This window comes from Mesoplodon mirus (assembly GCF_964341445.2).
Source record: "Mesoplodon mirus genome assembly, chromosome: 2".
Lineage (NCBI taxonomy): Eukaryota > Metazoa > Chordata > Mammalia > Artiodactyla > Ziphiidae > Mesoplodon > Mesoplodon mirus.
The window spans coordinates 138721842-138741918 of NC_138977.1; positions in this window are offsets into that span (position 1 = coordinate 138721842).

Consider the following 20077-nt stretch of genomic DNA (forward strand, 5'->3'; position numbering starts at 1 on the left):
AAGTTCATGTGGAAAAGAGCGCAGAAATTAGAGTTATAAAGTCACAAGTCAGGAAAATATTATTTCTCTTATTTCATAAAATTTTGTTATTAATGGTAGTGTTTGTGTTGGTAGTAGTAATAACAGTATTAGAGCAGTTACTGCTTATTGAGAAACTGTGTTATGATATACACTGTTCTAGGCCTTCATGTGTATTTTCAGGTAGAATCCTTAATTTTCAGAGAAGAAAGTTTAAACTCAGAAGTTGAATATCAAGCCCACAATCACACAGATGGCCAGTTCTAAAACTGGAATTTGAACATAAGTCTTGCTAACTTACCATTAAATCATGACAACTTTGTTTTAGCCCATGTTTACTTCTGAAGGAAAATCTTGGTAGCTTGCTATAGGCTATTACATAAAAAATGGTTTAATGCCAGGAAGGGATCCTTACTTGGTGGAGGAGAGTACTCATTTATGGAAGGCAGAGCAGTAGGGTAAAGAGGAATTATCAACAGAAGGACAAGGATGGCTGCACATAGAGCCTTAGGGAGGACCAGTGAAAGAGAAAGTCCCAAGTGTGCTGGGAAAAATGGGCTAGGGAGTCTTATGCTCTTTTCACAAAGAAGGTGCTTTACATGATAACTGGCAACTAATTATTTTCATGACTAAATCAGCAAGCTGCTAGGAGAACGAAAGCTTTCCACCACCATCAAATCCTAGAAGAGAAAAATCTCAACAGCTGTTGTTTCTTCAAGGTTTATTATTCCTTGTAATATAGACTGTTTAGAAAATGTGTCATATCCATGCATTTGCCACCAAAAGATCAGCCAGCGCCTTTTCCCTTTCTTAATTTTGACTATAACACTTAAATTTCCTCAACAATCTCTCATTCTTTTTTTTATTCCTATCATGTTTATCCTTTTTGCTTATTTAATCTACATTTTCCTTTTAAATTTCTTAAATAAGATGACACAGATCAGTTAATGTTAAATGTTTTACATTTTTGTTTTGAACTGAATGCAAGTTTTTGCTTTTTAATTTTTGCTCATAATGAGCAAGATCCATGACCAAACTGTTTTGAAACTCTGTGTTATACTTAGAGTAAGGGGGGTATTGTGTTTATACAAATATGAATACATACATTAAATAAATATGTTTTCATTATTGCATCAGGGAAAAAGCTTATGATGAACAAAAGTAAAGGTTATCAGTCTTGAGTCTTGTGTACTGAAATCTGAGTGACAAAATGCCCTATTATTGAGATGACAAGTTCCTCACCTTTATAACTCTACTTGTAATTATAGGGGGGTAATGTAAATGCAAAAATTGCAGAGGAAGGAACACTCCCAAACTCATTTTATGAGGCCACCATCACCCTGATACATAAACCAGACAAAGATACTACAAAAAAAGAAAATTACAAAACAATATCACTGATGAATATAGAGGCAAAAATCCTCAACAAAATATTAGCAAACAGAATCCAACAACACATTAAAAGGATCATACACCGATCAAGTGGGATTTATCCCAGGGATGCAAGGATTCTTCAATATATGCAAATCAATCAATGTGATACACCATATTAACAAATTGAAGAAGGAAAACCACATGATCATCTGAATAAATGCAGAAAAAATTCAACACCCATTTATGATAAAAACTCTCCAGAAAGTGGGCATAGAAGGAACCTACCTCAACATAATAAAGGCCATATACAACAAACTCACAACAAACATTATTCTCAATGGTGAAAAACTGAAAGCATTTCCTCTAAGATCAGGAACAAGACAAGGATGTCCACTCTCGCCACTATTATTCAACATAGTTTTGGAAGTCTTACCCATGGCAATCAGAGAAGAAAAAGAAATAAAAGGAATACAAATTGGAAAAGAAGAAGTAAAACTTTCACTATTTGTAGATGACATGATACTATACATAGAGAATCCTAAAGATGCCACCAGAAAACTGCTAGAGCTAATCAATGAATTTAGTAAAGTAGCAGGATACAAAATTAAGGCACAGAAATCTCTTCCATTCCTATACATTAATGATGTAAAATCTGAAAGAGAAATTAAGGAAACACTCCCATTTACCATGGTAACAAAAACAATAAACTACCTAGGAATAAACCTACCTAAGGAGACAAACGACCTGTATGCAGAAAACTATAAGGCACTGATGAAAGAAATTAAAGATGATAGCAACAGATGGAGAGATATACCATGTTCTTCGATTGGAAGAATCAATATTGTGAAAATGACTCTATTACCCAAAGCAATCTACAGATTCAATGCAATCCCTATCAAACTACCACTGGCATTTTTCACAGAACTAGAACAAAAAATTTCACAATTTGTATGGAAACACAAAAGACCCCGAATAGCCAAAACAACCTTGATAATGAAAAATGGAGCTGGAGGAATCAGGCTCCCTGACTTCAGACTATACTACAAAGCTACAGTAATCAAGACAGTATGGTACTGGCACAAAAACAGAAATACAGATCAATGGAACAGGATAGAAAGCCCAGAGATAAATCCACACACCTATGGTCAACTAATCTATGACAAAGGAGGAAAGGATATACAGTGGAAAAAAGACAGTCTCTTCAGTAAGTGGTGCTGGGAAAACTGGACAGCTACATGTAAAAGAATGAAGTTAGAACATTCCCTAACACCATACACAAAAATAAACTCAAAATGGATTTGAGACCTAAATGTAAGACCAGACACTGTAAAACTCTAAAGGAAAACATAGGAAGAATATTCTTTGACATAAATCACAGCAAGATCTTTTTCAATCCACCTCCTAGAGTAATGGAAATAAAAACAAAAATAAACAAATGGGACTTAATTAAACTTAAAAGCTTTTGCACAGCAAAGGAAACCATAAACAGGACAAAAAGACAACCCTGAGAATGGGAGAAAATATTTGCAGACAAATCAATGACAAATGATTAATCTCCAAAATATATAAACAGCTCATGCAGTTCAATATTAAAAAAACAACCCAATCCGAAAATGAGCAGAAGACCTAAATAGACATTTCTCCAAAGAATACATACAGATGGCCAAGAAGCACATGAAAAGCTGCTCAACATCACTAATTATTAGAGAAATGCAAATCAAAACTACAATGAGGTATCACCTCACACCAGTTAGAATGGGCATCATCAGAAAATCTACAAATAATAAATGCTGGAAAGGGTGTGGAGAAAAGGGAACCCTCTTGCACTGTTGGTGTGAATGTAAATTGATACAACCACTATGGAGAACAGTGTGGAGGTTCCTTAAAAAACTAAAAACAGAATTACCAGATGATCCAGAAATCCCACTACTGGGTATATACCCAGAGAAAACCATAATTCAAAAAGATACATGCACCCCAATGTTCATTGCAGCCCTATTTACAATAGCCAGGTCATGGAAGCAACCTAAATGTCCATCGACAGATGAATGGATAAAGAAGTTGTGGTACATATATCCAATGGACTATTAGTCAGCCGTAAAAAGGAATGAAATGGGGTCATTTGTTGAGTTGTGGATGGATCTAGAGACTGTCATACAGAGTGAAGTAAGTCAGAAGGAGAAAAACAAATATCGTATATTAACACATATATGTGGAACCTAGAAAAATGGTACAGATGAACCAGTTTGCAGGGCAGAAATTGAGACACAGATGTAGAGAACAAACATATGGACACCGAGAGGGGAAACCGGCAGGGGGTTGTGATGGTGGTGTGATGAATTGGGTGATTGGGTTGACATGTATACACTGATGTGTATAAAATTGATGACTAATAAGAACCTGCTGTATAAAAAATAAATAAAATTCAAAGAAAAATCAACTTAAAGGGTCATCATGAAATAGATATTGGTAAAACCATTTCTTTATATTAGGATTCTTTGTAAAAAAACATATTGGTCAATTCTTTTTCTCTTATTTATTTTTGAGGGGGATGGTAGACTTTTATTTGCATACCACAATGAAGAAAAACAGGTGCTTTGTATGATATGCTTCACTGTACACACTCATTTTTTAAAAATTGTGATTATGCTCCATGTCCATAAATCTGCATACCACTGTGGCTAGAAAAGGGATAAATGGGTATATTCAGTTGGGGAAAATGCTTTAATTAAAAAATCTTTTTCATGTGTGAAATTGCCTGCTGGTCACTGACAAATTTTGACAATATTTTAAATTATTGTATGTGGAGAAAAACTTGCCCCAGAGACGTTGTAAAACAAAACCCAAAACCTTGGCTTCACACTAGTCTCTACACTGAATGGAATTATTGGCAGGGATAAGTATCCTATTATCTTAATCTGAAAAAAAAACCCCAAAACCCTGTATTTTTCTCAGTTGAACTCCAGTGATCTCAGTAGTGTCTATGATAATTTACATTTAAACTGGCTATGCATGTCACTCTTTGCTCTGATAATGAAGACACAAAAATCCGCATATGGCTTTGAAAGTCATCTAAAAAATTAGACTCAGCCAAAATGTCTTCACCCTGATAAATGTCTCTTTCTCTTTCCCATCCCCTAAACAAATACCTTTGGCTAATCAATTAGTTCCTTAAGCATCAATTGTGTCATATTTTCACAGAAAAACTGTCTTGAAATGTATTATTATTCAGACACCTTCCAACTCTAAAGTTCTAGAAGACTCAGCTGCAAATCATTCAGAACACATTGTCAAGCAAACATCAAAGAAATATGAAGAATAGAGAAGTTTATTTGCAGATTTTCCCCCCTCCTTTCTCTACTTCTTTCTCTCCTTCCTCTCTTACTCTTTCCTTTCCCTCTATGAAACAGGACATCTGAGGGGGAAAATCCCCACATATAATAACTTTAATTAAAAAAATCCTCACTATTGAATATATATGCTATGATGTGATTTTTATCTGTTGCTTCCAACAGATTTATCTGTTGCTTCCAGCAGGCCTTTGACCCTGCCTTTTTCCACAGGATATATAATTTTAAAACATTATAAGTAGATATAACATTATATGTCTCAATTGCTTGCTATAAAAAATTATTTCTTTTTTAAGCAGTTTTTAGTTAATTATTATAAGTATTTGATCTGCTTTGAAATTTTCACAGCTGTAAGAGGAAGAAATATCATTGAAATCAAAATAATAGTTTTATCATTATTAGTAGTGATGATAGAATTAGTAAACAAAGGTAGTAGCAAACATTTATTGAGTACTTATTATTTTTGAGGTATTGTTATGTTAGACATTTAATATGGGCAAATAATTATTTCATCTATTTAAAAAGGAGGAGCTTTGAGTTAGCATGTTTAAATAACTTTTTCAAGATTATACAGCACCTAAATTGCTTTGGAGCACATTATCAGAATCACCATGCTAGACAAACAAAGCAGAAAATAAGTTATCTACCATATCATCGACCTGAGGGAGCCTCCATTAACACATCCAGAATGAGCCTCAGTGTGTAAGGCCCTTGTTGGTGCTCTGTCAGTGTGAAGGCCATTGTGGTGATGTATCCTATGGGCCCTGTAGAGGGAAGCATTCCTATTCCAAAAAACTTATGCACTCATTTATCAAGTGTTCAGAGAGACCATCATTAAGGTATCATTTAGGGTGAATAATGCTTGTTCTAGGCCACTTGCTTTAAGTTTAGATAACCCCTAGGATGGATAAGTATTAAGCAGTTAATGGTTATTAACACTTGCCAAATATTATAAAAAGGAAGTCAAGTACCATGTATTGATCACTTGTTATGCTCTGGACTCTATAATAAGCAATATGTGCATATGTATGAGCGTCAGCCTGTGGTTTCTGCATTTGTGTGTGCATGTGTTTGTGTGTGTTTGCATTTTCTTTCAGTCTATAAAATAGCCAGTTTATGGAGACACAAAACTGAAGCTCAGTTTGTAAGTAATATGCCAAAAGTTATTTGCTTGGCTCAGGAGAAAGAAAATATAACTTGGAATGAGATATAACCGAGTTTTAATATTTCTCTGCCAATTTCTATATGTGAACTTGTAGATGAAGCTTATGTCTGTTTTCACATCAGTAAACTTCAGATACTAATATATAACTTAGGTTGTATAAAGTTTACATGAGAAAGTGTATATAAAGCCACAAATACCTTGCCTACCTAGAGTAAACCATCTTCTCATATTGCCCGAGTCCAACTACCCTGCCCTTGAAAGGATGAGCCAATGGGTTTATCTTCCTAGTATACTGAGGAACTTTGTGAGAAAGGCTCGCACGTAGATAGGAGAAAACATGGTGGTAATAGATTATTTCCTCAACAGTTAGTACAAATGAAAACCTATCATTGTGTTCGTTTACCATGTCCTTCTCTGAGGTGAGACGCAGAATTCTATGAGCAATGCAACACCTTTAGTGTCAAGTTGCTTCCTGTGACCAGTGCATGTGTCCGGGGCACTGCTTGCTTGCTTGCTTACTTTATGCAACAGGACACAGAGACTGAAGACACCACGTTTGAATGTTCACGCTTCACACTTACTATGTATTTAGAAACGTTGAAGTCATCTCCTGATCTGCTTCACCAAGAGCATTAACATCAAGTAAAATGGTCTTGATAAATTCAGTGATAATTTGAAAGCTGTGTCAAAAGCACATTTTGCTGAAATGGAAATACTAATAAAACTGGGGACTCAGAAGGAGTCCATTATCCACCTCACCAAGTTTGCAGAGAAATTGCCTCTCATTAGTTCCCATTCCCTGGTGGATTCAGGCTATTTTTACAACTGGGTTTAAACAAAGCGTCTAGGACTACCGGCCAAGGAGGAACAGGCACTTTGTTCAAGGGGCTTGCTCATCACATGAGGTAATGGCACATCTGTTTGGACTGTCTGGGCTGAGATAGCAGATGCTGCTGCAAACTGAGTATTTGGAGAGACAACAACAAATACAAAGAGACACCTACTTATACAACAAACCCCCTTCAGCACAGATTCACAGGCTGCTGCCAAAGATTTGTGGAGAGCTGTCTGCACATCCTGAACATGATGGGGAAGCTCTGATGCATCACAGATCTCCTTGGCCGGTTGGAAGGACTAGTTGAAAATAACTTAGAAAAAAATACAGCAGATTCTTTGCAACATTAGAACATTCAGAGTGATATTCCCAATGGGTGTAACTTCTGGCAAATGGTAAACTTTGCTTTGTGGCTCTGTTCAACAGAAAAGGGTTATGTGGTCCAGGCTCATGTTGAAAATTGCCAGAGATCATTCCACCTCTAGTCTTCATAGACCTCTCATTCTGGACAGTTCATGTGCTGTATCTGGGCCATTTTCAAACAGAGCAACAGCCTGTGATTAGTTTTTAATCTGGCTCTAAGACTGTTCATGCATGCATCCACCCCTCCATCCCATTACAACGGTCAGATATTAAACTGGCTATTTAGACTTTTCATTTCTTAGTCACATTAATTCAAAATATATATTTTAAAGCAAGTTATTTAACATACTAGTACCTTTTTCTCTGGCTCATTAGGGTAGCTGGTCAACATAGGTTTTCATGAATGAGGACTATTTTATGTACCTATAGAAAACAGAAAGAGAGCACTACTAGCTTTTTACCAGGCAGATGCTAGGTGCTCTATGTATAGGGTAACTTTAAAACTATGTTTGCCCTGGTCACAGCTATTTTTGCCAGTTATCCTTCCTGGTATTTGGTTTATCATTTGTCCTAGATTTTTCAGCTTTAATAAAGTATTAATTTGTATTAAAATAAACTTGGATGAGCTTAGCAACTCCCAAGCTGTGCTTTGAGCTCCTGTTATAGTTTTGACTGGTAGTATATGACATGCATGGGCAGTAAAAAGAGTTATTTTAACATGTCATTAGCATTCCCTGTGCTATACAGTATGTCCTTTTGGTTATATACCTTATGTATAGTAGTGTGTGTATGGAATTTGTACTACTGTAGGAAGATTGGAAACCAGACTAGAAGCCGGCCTGGTTGCCCTTTAGTACCCTGTGGCCCAAGGTGAGAAAGGGACTGCCTGGATGGACATCAGCACATACTTTAACCCCTCTGCACACGGTTACAAAATCTGGGTCAAAGCAATGGTGAGGCCTTTCTGGTCATTAAAACAGTCCCTAATCTAGAGGCTGAGGATCATATGAAGGGTGTAGGGGAAAATGAAGAGCATGAGCAAGGGTCTATCCAGATGCCTGGGGAGAAGAAGCCAGTACACTCCACAGTCACCAAAGATCCAAGATGAAGGGGACCAGGGCTGCCATGACACTCAGTTTTAAATTTCTAAAGAATATGGTGTAAAGGCATTTCCTGAGAGTATGAGTGTGTGCCATTGCATAAGGGATCATGAAACTGTCAGTTTGCCAGTAATAAGTGTGATTGGGAAACATGAGAAATTATAGATTAAATATATATGAAATAGGTGTGATAAATGGGGGTTCAGCAGTTCTGCTGTTGAGCTGACAAAGAATACTTTGAGCTATAGTCGCGTAGTTATATATTGAATAAGGTAGACCTAGAATTATATGTATTTGTGACATATATAATGAAACTTAGTAATGTTTCTTAATGTTGTAATACACCCTTTCCATAATAAGATGCACAAAATCAAAAGTGCACATTTAATGAAAAACTTAATAGTCAGAATTCAGTTTTTCAAGGGAGTTGGTGATGATTTGTATAAGTTGATAAAATATTCACTGACATTAATCAACAAATATATGGGCTGAATAAACAACATAAAAATCAGTGCAGTGCCGAAAAAGTGTCAGCCAGTACTTTAAATGTTAGTAATTACTTTTAGACAGTCATAACAATAATTTGACATGGCATGCTACAGAAGCTATATTTAAATAGCATTCTGTCTGCATGATTTTTGGTGTATATCAAGTGACTTTCTACAAATTAGTTTTATTCATTTTCTATTTGTTTTTTTGTGTGCATGGATGTACAGAAATTGATTCAATAATTGTGCACTTATTAACAAAAGAACTTGCAAAGTTTTATATCTGCATCATCAGGTGCTTCCAATAGAAAATCAGATAATTATTTCAAAGAATAATTAAATTTTTCCCATTCCAAATCATAGAATTAAAGCTTTCCTTTTACTGTATCATTCTACTGAAGGTAAAACATTTGACATTATTGTGTATGCCATTAAAATTCAATTAAAGATTTAACATTAGTATAAATTATATGTGTTTGCAGTGATCATATAAATACATATATGGCAGAGCATGCATGGCATTAGAGTAAAAAATCATGTTCTTACTAAATTGGAAAACTTGCAGTTGGTTTTGGTGAGCACATAATTCATAATTTTTGCCAAACAAGTTATAATAGTCTACCAGTCAAAAACAACTCTACTTGTCAAAAGTCATAAATACTGTTATATAAATATTCAGACTAAATATGATTTTGGTAAGCATAGTTGTTTGAAAAATATGGAGCAAGTATAGTTTGTGAACTATAAAATGATCCAACCTCTTTGTAAAAATTTGTTTGTAGTTTCTAACAATGTTAAACAAATGCCTGCCCTATGACCCAGCAATTCCATTCTGAGTGTATATCTAAGAGAAATGAGGGAGTGTGATATATTACCCAAAAGACTTTCAAAATAACAACTTTATTCATAAGAGCTGAAACTGCAAACAACCTAAGTGTCTATCAGCAAAAGAGTGGGTAGAAATAAAAATGTGGTACATCAGACATAGAAATTCCTCTCTGCAATTAAAAAAATGGTGAGTGAATGATAGAAGTAACAATATGGGTAAATATCATAGACATAATCCTGAGTGAATGGAGCCAAACATAAAAGAGTACATAAATATAGACATGAAAGAGTATGATTCCATTATTATGAAGCTCAGGAACAGAAAGCAGTAATCTCTGGTGATACAAATAAATCAGAATAGTGTCAAACTCTGGTTTGAAAGGGAGATTGACTAGACAGAGGCAAAGAGAATGATGGGAATATTCTGTATCTTGATGTGGAGGAGGGTACATATGGTGTATACATATGTCCATATTGAGCTGTACAATTAATATTTGCACATTTCCTGTATGCAAATGTCCCTTTATCAAAAGAAAATACTAAGTGCCCAATGAATATTAGTTATATTAAAATGCATACATATTATATGGTAAAAATGACACTTGTTCTACTAGGAAGTAATGTATTTTCAAAATAATGTTAGTGACAGTATTAAAGACAGGCGGCTAAGAAACTTATTAAAATACATAAATATATTACAAGGGATAAGTATTCTCCTTGCATTATTTTGTGATAGAAAATAAAAATAGGTCTTAAAATTTTACTTTAATGTGCATGGATGCATGCAATTTTTATTTTAAAAATAGTTTTTGGATATAACTATATTATAAAACCACTATATCAAATATTTTAATAAATATTTCAAAATATTATAATTGTTTCAGTCGTCCCCTTTACCATCTAAAGTGTCCTGATATGGATAAAAAATAACATTCAAAAATAGGGTGACTATATAGGCACTTGAAAATGCTAGACTTGATGAGACAGTTGTTACTACATATATTTTACTTGTGAGAAAAGCTAGCCTCAAAAGATAAATAACTTGCCAAAAGCTGCTCAGAATTTGGTGTTAATTGTGATAGAGGTGGCGGGAAGAATTGACTCTAAAATCTTTCCACTAACCTGTGATCACTCTGTGTCCTTTAAACTGAATGATTGCTTGGTTGATTAATGTACTTAACAGGATGTAATTGTTTAGGGACTACAGTATACAATTCTCTGCCCTTGGCTGCTGAGTTAGGAAGGTGCCCAAATAGAATTACTTCCTAGGAGAAGCTCACAGTCTAATGAAAAGAGAATGAATTACAGTGTAAGGTGAGAGTTTTGTGGTTGGAGCATGGACAAAGAGTATGGGTCCACGTAGACAGATTGTCTAATCTTTCTAGCAAGTAGGATTTGGGAGAGAAGTAGTGATTAAGTAATTTTTTCCACATTATTACTTTTTTACTGTAAAATGTAACATAGAAATTGAAGACTTCATGGAATATATATATACTTAAAAGAAAAATTATAGAGAAAATACCTCCCTAAATACTACCCAAGTTAAAAATACTTAGAAGAGGCTCAAAAGTCTTTAGGATCCCAACTCTTATAATGACTCTTGTAAAAAATCATTTTATTTTAAAAATAGTTTAATATCTATGTATACATCACTAAAAAATATGGGTTTCCTTTGCCTGTTTTTAAACATTTCATAGGTGGACTCATACAGTAATATAAAGGACAACTTTTGCTACACATTGTCATGAATTTGGGGATAGGCCTGTGGAAATAGCAGCCAATTTCACTTTGCATACCTGGAACAATCTGGAGAGCAACAAAGGAATTTCTTCTCACCACCTTCTGTTGAAGGTTGAGATGAGGGAAACACAATATTACCATGAAGTATCACTATTAACAACCATGAGGGTTTGTTGGGACTCTATCAGCCCTGAGAAGAGACAGCATGTGATATAGATAATATGCAGTTGTGTATTAGGGAGAAATTCACCAGTTTAACTCCCAAAGGATTGACTTTTTTAAACTAGGTGCAGTGACTTTAATAACAACAGACAAAATGTTTAACAGTAATGCACCAAGCATTTTTTGAGGGCTTTACATTTCATAACTATGTAAACCAGTATGTAACTTCAGATGAAATGAGGATGTTTTCAGTCCTTGGTCTTTGCATAGTTTTTCAGCAGGGAGGAGCAAACTGAACATCTTTTCTCTTTTTTTTTTAAATACATCTTTATTGGAGTATAATTGCTTCACAATGCTATGCTAGTTTCTGTTGTACAACAAAGTGAATCAGCCATATGCATACATATATCCCCATATCCCCTCCCTCTTGAGCCTCCCTTCCACCCTCCCTATCCCACCCCCTAAGTGGTCACAAAGCACTGAGCTGATCTCCCTGTGCTATGCTGCTGCTTCTCACTAGCTACCTATTTTACATTTGGTAGTGTATATGTGTTGATGCCACTCTCGCTTCGCCCTAGCTTCCCCCTCCCCTGTCCATGTCCTCAAGTCCATTCTCTACATCTACAGCTTTATTCCTGCCCTGCCACTAGGTTCATCAGTACCATTTTTTTTTTTTAGATTCAATAGATATGCATTAACCTATGGTATTTATTTTTCTCTTTCTGACTTACTTCACTCTGTATGACAGACTCTAGATCCATCCACCTCACTACAAATAACTCAATTTAGCTTGTTTTTATGGCTGAGTAATATTCCATTGTATATATGTGCCATATCTTCTTTATCCATTCATCTGTTGATGGACATTTAGGTTGCTTCCATATCCGGGCTATTGTAAATAGAGCTGCAATGAACACTGTGGTACATGGCTCCTTTTGAATTATGGTTTTCTCAGGCTATATGCCCAGTAGTATGATTGCTGGGTCGTATGGTAGTTCTATTTTAAGGAACCCCCTTACTGTTCTCCATAGTGGTTGTATCAATTTACATTCCCACCAACAGTGCAAGAGGGTTCCCTTTTCTCCACACCCTTTCCAGCATTTATCATTTGTAGATTTTTTGATGATGGCCATTCTGACCAGTGTGAGGTGATACCTCATTGTAGTCTTGATATGTATTTCTCTAATAATTAGAGATGTTGAGCATCTTTTCATGTCTTCTTTGGAGAAATGTCTATTTAGGTCTTCTGCCCATTTTTTAATTGGGTTGGGGTTTTTTTTGATATTGAGCTCCATCAGCTCTTTGTATATTTTGGAGATTAATCCCTTGCCAGTTTTTTCATTTTCAAATATTTTCTCCCATTCTAAGGCTTGTCTTTTTGTCTTATTTATGATTTCCTTTGCTGTGCAAAAGCTTTTAAGTTTAATTAGGTCCCATTTGTTATCTTTGTTTTTATTTTCATTACTCTAGGAGGTGGGTCAAAAAGATCTTGCTGTGGTTTATGTCAAAGAGTATTTTTCCTATGTTTTCCTCTAAGGGTTTTACAGTGTCTGGTCTTACATTTAGGTATTTAATTCATTTGGAGTTTACTTTTGTGTATGTGTTAGGGAGTGTTCTAATTTCATTCTTTTACATGTAGCTGTCCAGTTGTCCCAGCACCACTTATTGCAGGGGCTGTCTTTTCTCCATTATATGTTCTTGCCTCCTTTGTCATAAATTAGGTGACTATATGTGCGTGGGTTTACCTCTGGGCTTTCTATCCTGTACCATTGATCTATATTTCTGTTTTTGTGCCAGTACCATACTGTATTCAATACTGTAGCTTTGTAGTATAGTTTGAATTTGGTGAACCTGATTCCTCCAGCTTCGTTTTCTTTCTCAAGCTTGCTTTGGCTATTTGAGGTCTTTTGTGTTTTCATACAAATTGTAAAAATTTTTGTTCATATCTGTGATGAATGCCATTGGTAGTTTGATAGGGATTGCACTGAATCTGTAGATTGCTTTGGGTAGTATAGTCGTTTTTACAATATTGATTCTTCCAATCCAAGAACATGGTATATTTCTCCATCTGTTTATGTCATCTTTGATTTCTTTCATCAGTGTTTTATAGTTTTTTGAGTACAAGTCTTTCGCCTCCTTAGGTAGGTTTTTTCCTCAGTATTTTATTCTTTTTGTTGCACTGGTAAATGGGATTGTTTCCTTAATTTCTCTTTCTGATTTTTCATTGTTATTGTATAGGAATGCCAGAGAGGAAGAGCAAACTGAACATATTTTCTCTTTTTGTAGTGGGCAGCAGACGCTTTGTCAGCTTTTAAAAATCTGAAGGTGTAGGATGTTAGCCCATGGGAGCTCACTGAAGAAATGCAGATAGGGAGGTAGTTAGCAAGGCCAAACCAAATCAGAACAGAGTTAATGCCTTCAATGTGTACATCCAAAGTTCTCCATTAGATTTTCATAAGTTAAGAACACACACACACACACACCTGACTCACCAGCTCCAAGACTATAGTTGACTTTTGATTGGCTTTGTTAGAATTCACAAAACTACCTCACTCAGACTTTAGAAGAGTATCCATCAACAGATATCCTGTTTTTCTAAAAACGTTGCAGAATCTTATGGTATAAATTTTAATTTTAAAATGCCATTATTAAAATTTCTCTGGAGGCCTGGAAAGACCCTAACTACAGTAGACAGATTGCCATATGTGTTAAAACATCTTTGCTAGAAATTAGGTATGTGTGAATCTAAAAGACAAGAGAAAGTATAATCAGCCCGTGAAGAAATGTTATGCATAATAACTAAGACAATAATGAATAATGTATGTATATGATGTTATTTAAATAATTACTTGCATTTGAGTTTCCCATATGTACCTCGTTCACAAGGGAAAGATAAGATGCTGTAAAAGCCATAAGCTTAACATAAAATAAAGTGTTGTTATACAAATAATTTTTTCTTTTGAAGACTCATTTTAGTCAGTGATGAAACATAATATGAAACTATTCTGAAGACATGAGGAATTCTTGATATCTTCAACAAAAATGGGATATCCTGAACACTGAACCTTAAAAAGAAACCTTGTTTTCTTTTTGGTTTCTTCTTTCATTTAAATGTTATGCACACTACTTGGACACCTAAATGCGGTAGAAGTTCCATTCTCTTGAGAACATAATGTTCCTGTTACAAAGCTGGCTCCCTTTGGACCTTGAATTTGCCTGTGAAATCCCAACAGCCATTTTCATTTGTTTTTCACTGTGATCTAGCTGAACATAATTGTATCCCATAGTGGGTGAACTGAAAACTCGTATACAATGCTTGAGAACAAAACTGTGGATCAAAACTAAAATTTGAAAATATAACTTGAAATTAGTTTTCTGGAATACTTGCTTTCCTTTAGGTCTGAGAGCCTTGTCAGAATTTGGGAGCTCCCCTTTCTCTATCACTTGTCTTCATGTGCTTATTGTTTAATCAGCTGATTGGTAAACATCAGTGCTTATGTGAATTTGTAAGTTCTGGCAAAATATATTCTTTTGAAACTTCAAAGTCTTACCATTACTGTCAACATAATGCATTCGTTCCTTGATTGCTTATTTCTAACTCCTCAGCTTCACCCCAACCCAACACACACGCTTTGTAATTGTCACCATATACACTCAGTCCTATCATATGTGTTCATTTATCCTTTGAATGATAAGTACAGTCCTTGAAATCATCCTGTTAGCATAAGGCAGTAACAAAATTATAAAACTTATAGAACATCTGCAGAGCAAAATTTTCTCTCTATTTTATCATTTAAATCTTAAACTATGGATAACTGGCAATTTATATTGTGCTTTTCTCTACCATGTTTTTCCTTCTCTTCCTACTATTATTTATTATTAGAAGTGCTTTGCTAAAGAATAGAGAATTATATGAGGGTATTACCCCAGTAGTATATGGACAACAAATTACATCCTGCCTTGAGAACTACCTAAATGGTGAGGGAAAATGCTGTGAATTTGAGAAGCAGGAGTCATAACATTGGTTTGAATCCTGGTTCCACCATTTACCAGTGCCCACCTCATATGTCTTAAGGGTAAAATGAAATACTCAACTCCAACCCATCATAGCAAGTACTCTAAATTTTTGTGTATTTATCACCCCAAGTTCTTTATTAACCTAAGCATGGAGTCAAGCCAGCTTTTAATAGAAAGAGCTGCAATTTAAAATTTACATTTGAATTCCTTTAGTAAAGATGAATAAAATGGAGTCCAAGTGAACAATACAACAAAAGCAAAACAACAAAGCAAAACCAAAGAGACTGCCTGTCTCTTTCCCTCAGGTAATGTATTCATTATTGACACAAATGCAAATCATCCCATTATTACTTTTAGAAACATACATCTAAACATTTTGTTTCTGTATTGAGCAAGGTTCATAAATAAAAAGTTGCTGGTTAATAGATCTCAATATGTATGACAAGAGATTGTCACATTATGTGAACAAGCCTTAACTCTGTGATATAACCATTGTACTAGCATCGCTGCTTGATACCTTTTTACTGAGGAGGTCAATTCCTAGGAGAAAAATAACCTCTTACATTTACTGCTCAAGATTGGAGTTGGAAAAAAGAATTTCAAGTGAAATGTATAGAGAAAGAAAACAAGTAGGTAAATATTATCTTTGCTTGTTAATACATGGGAAAACTAGATGAATATCAAAGTGATATGTTTGATGTCTTTCTATGTTTTCTTAACCAAGCCTCATTTTGGAAAGAACTAAACTCTAATTGGAAAATGACTGAAAATAATACATTAAAGATTTTTAAATTGTTAATGATATAAAATAATAGTAAATGATTAAATAGAGGCAAGGTGGGATTAAACAGAGAAAAATGTCATGAAGTCAGGGGTGAGGCATTATGGTCACTGGTGCCATCCAAAAAATAGTTTTGATTCTTCCACAGGGCACCTAATAGGATTGTACTTTCATACCTTCCTGAAGTTAAGTATGGGCAGATGAATTAATTTGGTCAATGAAATGTGAGAACAACTGACATTTATTATTTCTAAGAGAAAGCTGTAAAAGCCACCAAGTATTTCTCTACTCTTTCTTTCCCTCTGTCATGGTGACCAGCAACATTGTGATACTGAATGCCTTATCACTCTATTGCCAAAATGATGTCCTGCTATAAATGTAGCAGGAGTGGAAAATTAAGTTTGGCTGCTTTAAATCACTGCGAGTTGGGATTGCCTGTTACCATAGCAAAATCTAGCCTAACTTGACTAATACGTAAGGTTGTTAACAAGATGGCTGATGTGAAATCCTCAATGACTTAATAGAGGTGGTTAAAACACATTGTCTCTGTGTTTTCTACCCCACTTATCACCAGCAATTGGGTACTTGTGGCTGTATAAGTGATAAGTGGTCCAGTTCCACAATCCTGTCATTAGAATCTGCTTCTTAGAACCACTTCTGGTAATAAGTGATAGGCTCAGTTCCCCTATAAGCTGGCCATGAGGTAAGAGTTTGAGTGAAAACAGTTCATTTTGTAGTTTGTCCCAGAAGGCAGCTAGATAGGGTTGAGGAAGTGTGACAGTTTAGGGTTGAAATCCAATACAGGGTACATTATTGAGCAGGTTACCACGGTGAGCATTAAAGCATCCATTGATCTGGGCCTTTCTGTTGAAAATGTACTGAATGCAGTTCAAAATTGTTCCATCTGAGGGTTATGGAAGCTGGGATATTCATCTGTCAATTTCTTACTGTAATTGATTTACAAGGAGTTCACTCCTTGACATCCTGGCCTACTCTATGTGAAGGCCAGAAAAGATCAGTTGTCAGAAAAAGCCCTCAGTCACAGGTTCTGTAGACAGTAGGCAGATGAAGACTTAGAGTATAGACTGCTTGGATATTGGAATTGGGCAGTGCACCAAAGTTAGTATATACTTTCAATAATATTTGTTTACCCCTAATATTGAGTTATCTCTAACTAAACTGACACTCTTTGAAAAAATGTGTTGTAACTATGGCTTTAAGATTTTGGTCCCTGTGTTTATGTGTGATTGGAAGATGTCATAATTCCTCAGCCCTACATTCAAAGCACCTCACAGTCTGGGCTCAATCTATCAACCCCAAATTTTCTTCTGTTATTTTGTATATATGTATTTTAGGTTCTAAATAACTAGTTATTTTTACCAAACCAGTTTCTTTATGGCTATCATTGTCATAATTACTCTCAGTGAATAAAATGACCTGCCTGAATTTATCAGCCTACCTAAAGTCCATTGATTTTAAGTCTTCCTTAAGTCATACTTTCTACACCATGAATATTCGGACCCATGGTTGACCTCTTTTATGTTCTGAAATTTGAATGATTGTTTTATGTATAGTACACTTGGGCACAACCTCTACAGACACTTTTTGTTACACAAAATTTAAGAATATTTGTACCATGCCTTGTGCATGTTATTTAATACTAGTATAAGAATTGTTATTGATTTGTCTTTCAAGGAAGCTTTATGTCACCTCTTCTGTCAAACTTTCTTAATCCTATCCATCAACCTAATTTCATTTCCCCAAAGGAGAGTTACATCTTCTTCTGTGCCCATATCACACTTTATATGTGCTTTTACTATAGTGATTCTTAATGTATTTTGCTGTTTATCTGTCTCATCATTGGACCATGAGTCACTGAATAGCAGTAAGAAGGCTTTCTTTATCTTCCACGTCCAGGTACAATCCCCAGAATATAGACACTAACAGGTTTATTGAATACAGTTCTTAAATTGTTGATGCCAGTCTTAGTTTCCTCAATCTTAGAAGAAGCTAGAAGTATCCAACATGAATTCTCCTCCACTACCTTCCCTCTATCTTAAAACACTCATGCCATAATCTTTTTATTCTTACTGTTCAAGCATTAAGGAAGAAGAATTCAAATGATTCCAAGGGAAAATCTTTTACTGTAGAATCTGTTGCTTTCTGGCAACTCTAGATTTTTGCCACATCAGGAATATAGTGTATTTTATACATACAACATTTTTTATTTCCTTCCAATGGATTCTTTTATATTCTTCTCTCCTCTAAACATTATAAATATAATTATCTTTCATACACACACATAAATTTTATAAACCACGGGCCTTGCTTTCCTTCCAAAGTTCTTTCCAATCTTTTTATTTGTCTTTGAATGATCTAAAATTATTGATTGCATTTTCTATATTCTCTCCATGTTCCCAATTCTCATTAAATTGTATCTATTAAACTGAATTTTTAATTTCACATAATTTTAAATAATTTAGATATAAAGTTAATCAGCCACACTAGACATATTTTAAATGCTCAATAACTACATGTGGCTAACAGCTACTATATTGGACTGTATAGATATAGAAAATTTCCATCATCACAGAAAATTCTATTAGAGAGTGCTATGTAAGACCAGTTTTCAAATGAGATTCCATGAATAAAAGTTTGCTTTTTTATGTGAAATATGCATTTATTATTGAATATAGAATCCACTGCTCCAGAATCAATAGTTCTCCTGACACATGTTTTTGATGAATATGAAAACAAAATACTCATATTACATCAAATTTATTTTGACAATAAAAAATATTTGTATCTGTATGTATTTCTGTATGTGAAAGCACATTACTGAAAACCCCACTGTCTAAAATTTATTTTTAAACACATATTTTGAAATCCGGACTTCTTAAATTTAGATTTTAACACTAAAAAGGGACAATTGTAGAAGACAAGATTGAAATAATTAAATTCAATAAAAAAATACATGCATACTGGAAGGCAAACTTAAGCAATAGAATTGTTTCCCAGAATGTTTCTAGAATTCTTGATTATTTGAAAAAAAATCTAATGTTCTACATAAAGAACAGGACATAATTTCTCTTGCCAGATGATATAGCTGTAGTAATGTTTTTAAATAAAAGAAGGCTTTATATTTCTTTTTTTTTTCTTTTTTTTTTTTTTTTTTTTGGTATACGGGCCTCTCACTGTTGTGGCCTCTCCCGTTGCGGAGCACAGGCTCTGGACGCGCAGGCTCAGCGGCCATGGCTCACGGGCCCAGCCGCTCCGTGGTATGTGGGATCTTCCCGGACCGGGGCACGAACCCGTGTCCCCTGCATCGGCAGGCAGACTCCCAACCACTGCACCACCAGGGAAGCCCAAGGCTTTATATTTCTTGAAGGTGAATTATATTATTGGAAATTTCAGTCATTTGAAAAATCTAAATGTTATAATAAATGATGCACATTCTTCAATTAAGTTTGACAATGCACAAGACACATGTATAATTGATGTTCATTTGGATTAAAACAAAAATGTAAATATCAAGCCTTAGTGTACTGGGTATTCAGTTTTCTTGGGCATTAAGTTCAAGTAAATTCCATTACTTTTTAATGTCTTTTCACAAAACATTGCTTTATGCAATATTGTCAGATCATATTCCTGGGTCTGCAAAAGCCAGTACTACTAGTACTATCTAGCTACTACACAGGTCACATAGATACCAAAATATTTGCTAATATTAGCAGTCAAGTAAGTGAATAATTTGCTCTGCTTAACCCAAATTGATATAATATTATATTAATAATTAATATTGGTCATCTACTTAATAATTTACAATGTACTACTTATAAAGTAGAAATGTTAAATG